The 13,079-nt window shown below is 32.5% G+C and overlaps 1 long non-coding RNA gene across 1 annotated transcript; it reads right to left on the reverse strand.

Moving 5' to 3' along the window:
• Window positions 1–9,034: 9,034 nt before the first annotated feature.
• LOC148279146 (uncharacterized) lies at window positions 9,035–11,092 on the reverse strand. The gene is made up of 2 exons (XR_015822969.1): window positions 10,695–11,092; window positions 9,035–10,000 (listed from the first exon to the last, which is right to left on the reverse strand). It is a non-coding gene; the product is annotated as an uncharacterized LOC148279146 (long non-coding RNA).
• Window positions 11,093–13,079: the final 1,987 nt, after the last annotated feature.

Raw genomic sequence — 13,079 nt, forward strand, 5'->3', positions numbered from 1 at the left:
TCGGCAGGTTGGTCCTGTGTCTTGAAATATAAAACAATCTATGCTGACGCTGTCTTAGGTAATTCTCAGGAAAACACAAACGAATGCTCATCATAATCTCAGAATTATCGATCATACCGCGCAACAATCGATAAAAATGTGTAGTCAAATACACATTCCTTCTAGTCTCTAAACTGTTGTAGCCAAGCGTACCCTCGAGAAACTCGGTCGGGTAGAGCCAAAGATAATACCCGCACTCTCGCATTTAGAGATATCTCGGAAACTTATTTTGGATTTTATTTATTATAATAGAGTACTTCAGGTCATGTGGCCCCCAAATCATCCAGCCACTCTCGAGTCTACTTCGCACCAAGGAGTTGTAAAGAGTTCTCAGTAAAAAAATATTTCATTTCCACCATGTCGGAAGTCGATCCCGAAACCTTTTGCATGGTAGGTAAACGCGCTGATCACTTCACTTCAAGGCCGACAACTCCGCTTCAGTCCATTTGAATTGTATTTTAAAGTAGATTGATTATCCTATAATGTTTTGAGTATGTCCGAATGCTGGTAGACTGACTGGATTTTCTCCCTCGGGAGTTGTTCATACATATTTAAATTTGTTGCGACAGAGAGGGAAAACGTTTTTGAGAAGGGAATATGGAAGTGTAGGCATTTACAGGGCTTATGACCTGTCATTACCCAGCCAATGAATTAACTATCTGGTAAAATAAGAAGTATACAAAATAGGAAAATTGTTTTCAGGCGTTGCCTAGTTTGTGAATTGGTTCAGCCGGGTGAATCTCACCCGCATGATAAAGGTTTCAGCTCTTTTACTTCACAAAAGTCAACAGGTGGAAGAGTTGAGGAAATGTGGATGTCTCAAACATGGGCAGAATGGTGAACGTTACACATTGTGTAAAGTGGTCACTTACACCGGCCATTATAATAATTTAATATAAAACGCATTTGTTTCCAGGAGAAAAGCCTAATCCATGTTCCAAGTGTGGCAAAGCGTATGTGAATGGGTCCCACCTTCGTGCACACATAAGATCCCATAGTAAGGAGCGTCCCTACGCGTGTGCGGACTGTGGGAAGACCTTCGCACACCTCAGCGCTCTCCAGGTGCACTCTCACCGCCACACGCATCAAGAAGTTTCCAACCCAAATCCCTCCCATAAAAGAAAATCCAGCTTTCAATATATTTTTTTAAAAAAATATTTTGTCTTTGAGAGCTTTTTGCTCTTAATAAGCTCTTCCAAAACGTTGACAGTAAATCGTCTTCTCATCGTGCGAGGTCAACAGTTGAATATCTGTGGCACATTAAGCACGATCGGGTCGATTATTCCAGTCACGATCACGAGCACCTCTGTTTACTTATTCCTATACACACAAATCAACGGGTGTAAGCTGCATTCAATCAAACTTTTTACCATAATAAGAACTCAATTTTTTTCCTTCTAGAAAAAAATATGGCTTCAACTGAAGGTATTTTATAAATTTGTTTTGAATATTTTCTATTCTACTTATATAAATGGCATACTGGGATTCCATATCTGAGAGGCGAATTCCAAATGGCTTCTGACAAATGTATAATATAATGAAATAAGGGCCTTTGGATTATCAAAGTGTTTACTCATCCGAATTATGAAACCTAACATGCTCAATGCTTTGGAGGTAATTTTATTGATATGCGATTCAAAAAGTAGTTTTGAGTCTAAAACAATCCCTAGATCTTTAATTTCGTGCTTTCTCATTAGTACATTATTGTTTAGTTTGTAATCAAAATTATTATTATTTTTATTAATTGTGTACCAAAAGTTAAATAAATTGTCACTGTCTTTAGTTGAATATTGTTACATGATAATTAAAACCTATTGTGGAGATCATTTTACTGAAAAATGTTATCTTCCAACAATACAAACGCAATTGATCGTTCAAGTTAGAAAAAATCTCACAGATATATTTACTCTGATAAAATCGTCCATTGTTCCGTGAACCGAAACTAGTCACGGCAGGTGGAAAACGACGCAAAGAAGCGGTAAAATTTGAAACAATCAGGCTGGAAGTGATCTTTTTAATCGTAGATCTTATCGCGAACTGTAATTAGGTGAGTTATGATGACAGATATTTTGTTGATTCTGTTAATTGTATAACTGATGGAATATAAAAATGGAGTTTTTTATGCATTGTTAAATGTTATATTACTTTAAAAAGTGAGAACTTTTTTATGATTAAAGTACGTAGGTTTTCGCGGGTTTTCGTGTACTTGTGATATTATTTCGAGTTGCTGTGCCGTGTTATGATTCATATTACCGACGCGATGTTTCAGGCGGAGTTATTTTAATCTTAATTTGTCGCAACAGATAGGAAAAACATTTTTGAGCAAGGAATATGGAAGTCTAGGCATTTACAGGGACGTTTCCTCAATCAAGTCAACAGATGGAAGAGTTGAGAAAATGTAGATGTTTAAAAATGGGCACAATGGTGAATGTTAAACAGTGTGTAAAGATGCCACTTAAACCAGCTAATTTATTTATTTATCTATTTATACTTTTACAATTTCGTATCATTTTTTTTACAGAATAATGATTCCTCAACCGTGCCGGGAAAAACATTTTACAATAAGTATAACAAAATATGCCTTAAATTAGTTATAAAACATGGTTTACGTAATAAGAAAATAAAAACGTAATTAATCTAATTAACCGAATTATCATCGTAAACTAAATAAGCAAAATAAAATAAATAATCATAAAAAACATTTAAAAAATCATATAAACTTGCAGACAAAACTTCATCATCAGAATTACAGATCATAAGCCCTGTAAATGTCTAGACTTTATTTCCTTCTCAAAAATGTTTTCTCCCTTTGTAGCAACAAATTTAGATGTAAATAATTCCCTAGGGAGAAAATCCAGCCAGTCTGCAAATTTGGACATACTTAAAACATTGCGAGTTATTTTTGTTAAAATTCTGAAAGATTAACAGTGAAAGTACTTCTTCAACATACCCGAAACCGTTATAAAGACTGTGGGTCTTCCTGTCGGTTTCACTCACACATGAAAGCATTTTTTTTTTCTTAATAAAGGAGTTACTCTTTTGAAATTTCAATTTCATGTATCGCGATTATAATTGAACCTGACTCCACTACTTTCACTGCCCATTTACAGTGAGTTTGGTAAATTATATGGAGGGCCTTTGTCAGACATTGTCATTCATCTTTATGACCATATTGCAAACACGAATGGCAGCAAAAACTGTATTTACTTGTATCACAATAGCCTTTGTCCATGATTTTTTTTTCCAACAAATTAATTTATATCATTCGAATTATTTCTATCGAACATATGTTATTCTTATTTATATATTATGTAGGTGCAAATAAAATGTATTTGTATGTTCGTTTTGAACCAACGTAAGTAAAACAAAGTAGGTATTGTTATACCTACCTTGTTTTATTGTTTTATTGTTGACATTGCATCGTATTCACTGTATTTTGTGGTTACCTAGCATTTTGCATGGGACTCGTTGCACATTATTCATTCAGTATATATCAGTTAAATTTTAAAATTAAATTTTTTTTTTCAGAATAAGGTTTCTAAATTTACCATACTTTTAAAAAATATAATTATAACATTTCTTGACTAAAATATTTACAAAAAAGGTTTCGAAAATAGTATTAACCATTTTTTTTTCAATAATCAAACTTCTTACCAAGTTCTTTCCTGTACCCTTTTCCACATAATTGCAAGTTTTAAATTATTATTTTTTTATACTTACGCACCCACACATGCACACTTACCCTAAGATAAAAAAAAAACAAAATAAAAAATAAAATAATAAGACAATAAAAAAAATAATAAAAAAAATAAAAATAAATAAATAAAAAGTTATATAAAGTAATATAAATTCAATAACTTTGAAAACATCAGATAAGATTTTTACTATCAATTGTACCTTTTTCACTGTTTTGCAATGAGAAAATATTGCATTGTTTACTATAATAAATTCCGATTTTCGGAATTAAACTGGCTTGTCCAAGTTTGTTTTAAATTATGTAAGTTTAATTCTAACTTAAATGACATTGAATTTCGCTATCTCGGGTTGCCGCATCACCGAGCATTAGCATAGTGGGTCACAGCTCACAGCTTGTGTGCAACGGGTTCTGGTTCAATATTCAACTGGGTCAAACATCTCACCCGAACACTGCACTATCGGCGGTTGTTCTGTTTAGGACTTCCTGCTTAAGAGGCAGATTAGTTCAGTTCAGTTCACCCAATCGCGGATTAATTATTACATTACCTACCAATATTAAATAAGGATTAATTAAAAATTGATTACTATTTAATAAAATATTGTTAATTGAATCGGCATTCACTTCGTAACACTTCATTATAAATGATTATTTATTTTATTTATTTATTCATATTTTTCGCTTACAAACTATAATTAATAATAAAAATAATGTCACCTCACTGGGGTTTCCCGTGCCGAGGACACTTAACAATTTAGTTTTTTAAAATTACATTTGAGAATAAACAAAGAAGACTAACTTAAAAAACAAACATAATTAACAAATATTCAGACAGTTTTAAAAACAAGGTATTTATGTACATCTATATTATTTATATTACAAAACACACAATGAAAATAACAAAAACCTTACATAAGCCATACAGCTGTGGAGCAGTTGATTCAGCATTGGTATGGGCGAATGAGACAATCCATTTTACTTCTACCTAGCTCCACTATCTATTTTTTTATAGCCTTTTTAAACATTTTCTCATTACTAATTGCTTTAATAGATAGTGGAAGTAGGTTATAGATTTTAATTGAATAATACTCAAAATCCCTTTGTGCGAAAGTGGTATTAGTTTGTATTTGTTCAAGTTGTCTATGTGTTGAGGATCTAGTGATTATATTATTTGTATGTGATGTATTGTGGGGGTTATGTCTTTCATTTGAGTAAGAGTAGTTTTTGAATCTATAAGTGAGGATTGTTTTAGCGTATAATTGTTTTGGTGTCATAAATTGTGATTTTTGGAATATTTCTTCTGTAGATGTCTGTATCGTGACTCTGAGTATTATTTTAATGATGGATTTTTGTGCAACAAATACACTATTTAAAACTGTGTCACTCGCACCACCCCAACCGATTATACCGTACTCCAAAATTGATTGGCACAATGCAAAATAAATCTTTAAAAGTTCCTGTACATTAATTATATTTCGAATTGTTTTGAATATATACGTTAATCTCTTAAGTTTATTAGTAACATTTTCAATCTGTTGTTTCCACTTTAAATTTATATCAATAATAACTCCTAAGTATTTGACATTGTCTGTCCTATCCAGTATTGGGCAATTACAATGAGCACATTGAAGACAATTATTATTATGTAGTTTGATGTTAAGATAAGCATTTTGCGAATAGTTTCAATGAATTATGAAAATAAAACTTTGTTTTTATTGTTACAATTCCTTACTTACCTACTTCCAATTATGTGCTAAATTTTAAGAAATAAATTCGACTTAACGTCCTTTCCCCCATTAATCATGTTTTTATATCTGTACTTTTAATAACTGTCCATTTATATGCTAACACCTTAGATAAGTGGAAAAAAACCCCCCAGCTCTAAGTTTACTGATCAATTTGTTTATTTTTTGTTTAAATTCTATGACATTGTGAACAATATTCTGTGTTTACTATATTAGTTTTATATCACCCGTCAATGGGAGGATTGCTCTCCCGAAACTGTAGTATTGTTCTTGTAAAAATAATAAAAATTGTGTAACACTAATAACAAAGTTTTATTTTCATAATAATCCGTTTAATATAATATATATTATTTTATCTGCCAACCGGTTTCAAACCATAACTATTCCTTCATCGCGGCTTCAAATAAAATGACATAATTTTAAATCTTTTTTTTTGTAAAACTGTGAAAAAAATTTATTGATTTATTTTGTTATTTTATAAATTAATTGCATAAAATTAGTATACATATTTAATAACAGGGAATCTATATAAAACTAATTAATATAAAATAAAAACGGAGTGTTCTCTGTTTAGGATAATCTCCATCTAACATGGCTCAGCCTGTTCTAAGATAGAGATGTTTTATCTTTTAGAGCATAAGTAGTCCTATACTAATAAGACAATAACATTAAAAAAAAACTAAAACTTCTTAATTATAAATGCCTAGCTGATCAAATGTAAGAAATTAAAAATCGTTATTATACAAATATAAAGCATATATATATGTGCCAAGAGTACATGTTACTTAAACATAAATAATATAGTATAAAATAAAATAAAAAACAAATATAAAGCAATGAAATACATAAAAATATAAATCGTATGTGTACCAATTATATAAAGTACTACGTTTTTTGATTTCCATATATTTTTCAAAAAAATCTCTTGCTACACTATTAATATGTGCAGTTATTTTTATTTAAATTTGTTTTACATTTTGAGTCTTTTATATTTGGCAATAAATCATTAAATATTTTTAGAGCATTTACTTTATATTGCTTTTTACCAAAGGCGGTTGATACAAATGGGACAATACAGTTAATATTAAACATTGTTCATATTAAATACGTCCAGTAAAGATTTTTTTTAACTCAATTCAAAATACAGTCTGTTAAGTACTGAATTTACATTTTCTATACTGGCAACTCATGTACCACTGTAAATATCCCGTTCCTACCCAAATTCTTCCTATTTCCAATTCTTGTTCTTCTCCCGTCCTGTGAGCAAGTCACATGTGAAAAGTTGTCTCTCTGATAAATCTTTATCATATCCTACGTCAGCATATTTCGTACAAAGTGAAGTTAGTGTTATGTAAACAGCCTAAATTATACAGTTCATCAACATCTACACGATACCGGTATCCGTGCTGTAGCAATAGTGAAGTGCTCCATATAAGAAACAATCAGAAGAAGTTTTGAAAGTGAGTAACAATTTCCATACAGTCCACTAAATTCTAAATCCCACTGTTATCAGTGTACAATGCCTGAAAGGCATTGAGCTGACTAAACACAGTCTTTCTTTTCAAGTCGAACATTACAAAATGCAAACAGTAAGGTGACACAGATCTTAAAAATAACATTTTTGTGAATTTGCTTTCTTATTTTACAAATGGGGCAAAAAAAACGGGAACCCCTTTTCAATATAGCTCCTCAAGATATAAACAATTTAAAAAATTGCGTGTCTCAATGCATCCAAACTGTCAGTAACTGGATGGCATCAAACCGACTCAAACTTAATCCATCTAAAACTGAGCTTCTATTGACAGCGACAAAAAAGCCACAACACCTTTTAGACCGCTCTCCAATTTCAATCACAGGTTGTGATCTTACCCTTAGTATAAATGTTAAACTACTGGGTGTTTATTTAGATTCAGATCTTTCTCTTTATTCTCAGGTCAATAAAACGGTAAGTGCTGGTTTCTTCCATCTCCGACAGATCGAATCCGTACGGAGAAATATTCCTATAGACGCAAATAATGTTCTTGTGAATGTCGTTTTGCGTCTAGATTACTGTAAAGGAATATACGCCAATCTCCGAAAATACAAAACGGATAAACTTCAACCTGTTTTTAATTTTTCATTTTTCATTTCATTTCATTTTTTTGCACCACAACAGGCCAGGAGGCCCAATTACAGTGGTGAATTACATTACAGAACAACCAGGCTTGAGAAAAATCACATTTTTAATTTTTGTGTTCTCACCGGGAATCGAACCCGGAACCTTCCGTGCGTGAGTCAAGCGTCTTGACCACTACACCACGGAGGCCGCCGCAGCAGCAAGGCTTATTACGAGAGTAAAAAAAGAGATTCGTACTGGTTAAAAAGTCCAGAGATAATAAAGTAAGTTTTGTGGGACAGTATTCAAATCCCTTCGTGAAATGACTCCAAGATACCAATCGAACCATTGTATTAGAGAAAATACATGTCAAAGAAAATTTACTCTTGGATCAGCATTTGATTCAGGCAGAGAACAACTTGTCGAAATGTGGCGTTCTCCAAACACTAAATTCGGAGATCGTGCTATTGCCGTTGCCAGCCCCTCTGCCTGGAACCGATTGCCTTCAAACTTACGAATCATCGACAGTCCTAGTCAGTTCAGATCCCAACTAAAATCTCACTGCTTTAGTTTATCATACCCTCAATTTTAAATCAGAAAATATAATGTCACTTTAGCTACGTTAGAATGTACGTTTACGTGCACAATTGTAAAGCTCCCTTGAGGTGATTTTTCACAAAAACGGCGCTACAAAAATCAGTTAAATTTATTATTATTGATAGCTACAACTCCTAGCTAGGTTTGCCTTATCCGACCGACGCAGACGATAGGAACATTTATTTTTACATATCCTTCCTCGAGAAGCGTCATAAAAAAGTAGCGTAGCCGGTTATTTATTTTACTCTCAGCACAACGAATACCGTTATCGCCATTATTGTCCGCATTTTATTCAAAATATGCAAATTATTAAAACTATACAGGAAACTGAAAAATTTTAATAATCCATAAAATAAAAATAAAAAATCGTTTATTGAGTACGAAATATTTATATTTAATGATATCTTTATTATGATAATTATACGAGATTTTTATTACGGCATTCGTAAAGTTGAACGCCAACTTTACATTTTGTTCGTCCATGTTTAAATAATTGGTAAAAACCCACGAATAATTTTAAATGATTTTTTTTTTACAATATATACCGCATTTTGCGGACGATAAGACACACCCTAATTTTGTTGTTGAATTTTCATTATAATAAACATAAAAACACACTATTTTTTTATTTGATCGATTGATTAAATAATTAAATAAATAGCAAGTGGTTACAAACAAAGTGTCTTATTTTAATTTTAACTATCCAAAATATATTGTTTACTAGCGGACCCAACAAACGTTGTCTTGCCTGAACGTTAGCTTGCCTGCTATTAGCTGGTTGAACAAACGTTTTTTCGTAAATAAGGACACACGTTATTTATATTGGTCTTTTCTGAGCTAATTATATATTCTTAAAAGGGTTGATTTTTCGTTTTTTTTCCTCATGTGATTGGCTAAGAGACCTCGTGCTCAAGTCGAAATCACGCAAAAATCACTACTCTGTGCCATATTTCATGCAGAAAATACGGGAATACGTGTTAAGGGAGAAAGGTCAGACCGAGTTTTACCCTGAGCCTTCTAAAATTTTGACACTCAACTCATGCCCAACTCGAATTTAGTCATTCTTTAACCTTGTTTACATGTGACCTTAAAATTTAAGTCGAAACCAAAATAAATGAAAAGAAAAATGACTGTGTCGTGAAAGCGTGCAAAAACTGTCCGGATAAAAGGAAAAAGACTTTTTATTGATGAGTAGGTAGGTACCTAAATACTTGTTTATGATTCAAACAAACAAACCATCACGTCGTGACCCCGTAAGAGTCATTCTACCTTTGCATACAGATCTCGCTTCCTCTACACTCATACATCTTCTCATGCACGCGCGCTGATTATTCCGACTTTTGACGTGTCCATCTTCAAGTATTTGTTGAATTTGATCATGCCATATCTTTCTCAGTCTTCCCCTATTTCTGCATCCATCAACATTCGCATTGTAAATATTCTTAGCCGTTCTTTCGCTGTCCATTTGCTCTACATGTCCAAACCCACGAAGAGCTCCTTTCTTGGTTTTGACGATAATGCTGATCTCAGCCGTACATAATGTACGGATCTCAACATTTGTGCATCTATCGTTCATAGTTTTACCACACATTCGCCTGAGACATCGCATTTCGACAGCATTCAGCGTACTTTTATGCCCGTTTTTCCAAGTCCATACTTCGCTCCCATGCATCATAGTCGGGACCGGGACTCCATTGTGAACTGCTAATTGTGTCTATTGCGACCAACATTTATTTGCCAAGGTTGATTTAAGTGCACCGTTCACTCTGTTATTCTTTAAAATAAAAATAATAACACCTCGTTTTTAACACATTCAATTTTTATTTAATTCTCTTCAATCCGTGCCTCATGTCTGAGGATGGTGATTACGCCTGACTCCAGGCATGGCTGGTCTGTGGACAGTCTCCCTCCATCTGGAACGGTCTTGTGCTCTTCTATAGGCATTCGTCAGTGACGATTCTGATAACTCAGTGACTGTACCGCTCCATCTTGTCGGTTGACGTCCACGCGACCTTGTCCCTTCGACACTTCCCAGGAGAATAGTTTTCTCCAAACTATCAGAATCTCTCCTGGAAATATGCCCAAAGAACTGCTGGATTCTTTTCTCGCACATGGATATCAATATTTCTCCTATGTCCAGTTCCTGGAGAATAGATGCATTCGTACGTCTGGCCGTCCACGGAATCCGCAGTACTCGCCGCAAACACCACATATCGAAAGCTTCGATTTTTTTCTTTTCAGATTCCCTCAGTGTTCAACACTCCACACCATACATGAACACTGAGAAAACCTTAACCAGTCTTTTTTTGGTGTTTATGGTTATACCACGATTCTTCCAGATCTTCACCAGCCGACTGATAGCACTTTTGGCAATACCAACACGTCGCCGTATTTCACCTTCACACCCACCGCCATCGCTAATGAGAGAACCTAGATAAATGAAATTGTTGACTCTTTCTAAGTTGCGCAGTAAGGATAATGGCGCTACTTTATTAGCTCGATCAATGATTATTTATTTAATTACCGAACGATTAAATATTTAAATAAATAACAAGTAATCACAAACAAAATGTTTTAAAAAAAATAAAAATATTTTGTTTGGCGTCCAAACAAATTTATTTGGCATCTAAAAAGTATGGACGCTACAAAACCTCACCATAAACGTTTAATCTTTCCACTACATTTGACGTAATGTGTATCCCATTGTATACATTTCATTGTTTCATTAAACGCAGTTATTTTGCATAAAATTTAATGCATTTCACTTGTGCTGTTCAATGCAGAATTTGTTAGTAAAATGCATACCCAGCGTTTGATGGTTCTCGGATTGTAATTATTTGATCGTGTGTGAATTTTACGTTGCAAATTATGGTTATTTTTTGTGTTAATTAAAAACGGAATCCGGAATCATCAGTGTTTTCCGCTCGACGCCTACTCCCAGATGAATTTGCAATAAGAGTTCTTTATTTGAAAATCATGAACAAGTACCTAGGTACCTACTTAAATTTAACATGTGAAAACTATTTGGTTTAAGTTTTGGAAATCCATCATAAACAAGTACAGAGGTACCTACTTACTAATAAAAAGTTACACCTTTAAACGTTTATCAAAAAAAAAAACATTTTAAACAAAGATTAATAGTAAAAACAATTAGACTTTACTGGGGTTACCTGTGCCGAGGACACTTAACAATATACTTTTCGAAGTATTTTTACATTTGATAAACAAAGAAGACTTATACAGAGATAATCAACAAAATTTTTAGGTAGTTTTAAACACTGAGTATTTATTTATAAATTTATTAAAAAAAATAATAAACATACTTAATAACAGGGAATTTATATAAAACCAATTAATGTAAAATGAAAACGGAGTGTTCTCTGTTTATTATATTATTATAGTCTCCATCTAACATGGCACAGCCTGTTTTAAGATGGATATTTTCTATCTTTAGAGCATAAGTAGTCCTATACAAATAAAACAATAAAATAAAAAAACTAAAAATACTTAATTATAAATGCCTAGCTAACCAAATGTAAGAAATTAAAAATCGTTATTTTACAAATATAAAGAATATATTTGTGCCAAGAATACATGTAACTTAAACATAAATAATTTAGTATTATATATAATAAAACGAATATAAAGCAATGATATACATAAAAATATAAATAATATGTGTACCAATCATATAAAATACTACGTTTTTTGATTTACATATATTTTTCAAAAAAATGTGCAGTTATATTTAATTTATGTACACCTATATTATTAATATTATAAATCGTAAAGTAAAAGAACAAAAACATAATATAAAACATACATTTGTGGATCAGTGGATTCAATATTGGTTTGGGCGAATGAGACAATCCATTTTACTTCTACCCAGCTCCACTATCCATTTTTTTTTTAGCCTTTTTGAACATTTTTAATTGTTTTAATATACAGTGGAAGTAGGTTATAGATTTTAATTGCATAAAACTCAAAATCCCTTTGTCCGTACAGTTTTTAATAAAAAAAAATAGTAAGTTTTGTAAGTAAATTAGATAATATTTAATATTTAGAGGAAACGCGGTCCGACTTTCTTCATACAAACGTATTCCAGTATTTTCCCTATGGATTATGAACTTGGGCAGTGATTTTTTTACACACTATAGATATTTACCGTTGGCAATTGAAACCATCATTGTTTTGTTTCATAAAAATAGTTTAATATGAAAACTAGAACCATCTAAAAACGGGTAAACAAATATACATATTTTTGAATAAAGCAAAACGTATCGATACAAAAAGAAATATTCTGATATTTTGCCTAGTAAATAAAAAAAATGTTTTAGTTTTGTTGTGCGGAAAACGGGACAGCGAAACGTCGATTTTGTCTATTCTAACAAAAGGTCTGACATGCAGTAAGTTGTCTTTTTCGCACAGTATCAAGGAGGCATCTGCAAGACAGTGACGGGAAAATAATGCTCGAATATCTATTATGAAAATTCTCTGTCCTATGTCTGTACATATCTAGTTTGAACATCTTAATAATTGATATCAAATTTTCGAATATGTTCATTTGATATTTTAACCAGTCAATGACATATCATAAGCCCAGCAAATGCCTAGACTTCCATATTCCTAAAATGTAATTCAACTCTGTAGTTATAATATGTCAACTCCTTATTAAAATACACGAATCCAGATTTGGCAGAGCTGGGTTCGTACCCCGGACTTCTTTATTGCGTGGCTCTGCGATGCTACCACGGTATCACAACCCGCTTTTATCGCAATAAAAAAAGTAGTATTATAAGACTTTCCCGCAATTCATACTCAATAATCATAATCCAATTCAAAGTTACCATTAAAGTTTCGAAAAAACAAACCGCCAATCTTCGGGCTGGATTTTACAGATCCGAGAAAT

The sequence above is a fragment of the Micrasema longulum genome, unplaced genomic scaffold (genome assembly GCF_059751315.1).
Source record: "Micrasema longulum isolate JH-2025_06_02 unplaced genomic scaffold, ASM5975131v1 h1tg000754l, whole genome shotgun sequence".
NCBI lineage: Eukaryota > Metazoa > Arthropoda > Insecta > Trichoptera > Brachycentridae > Micrasema > Micrasema longulum.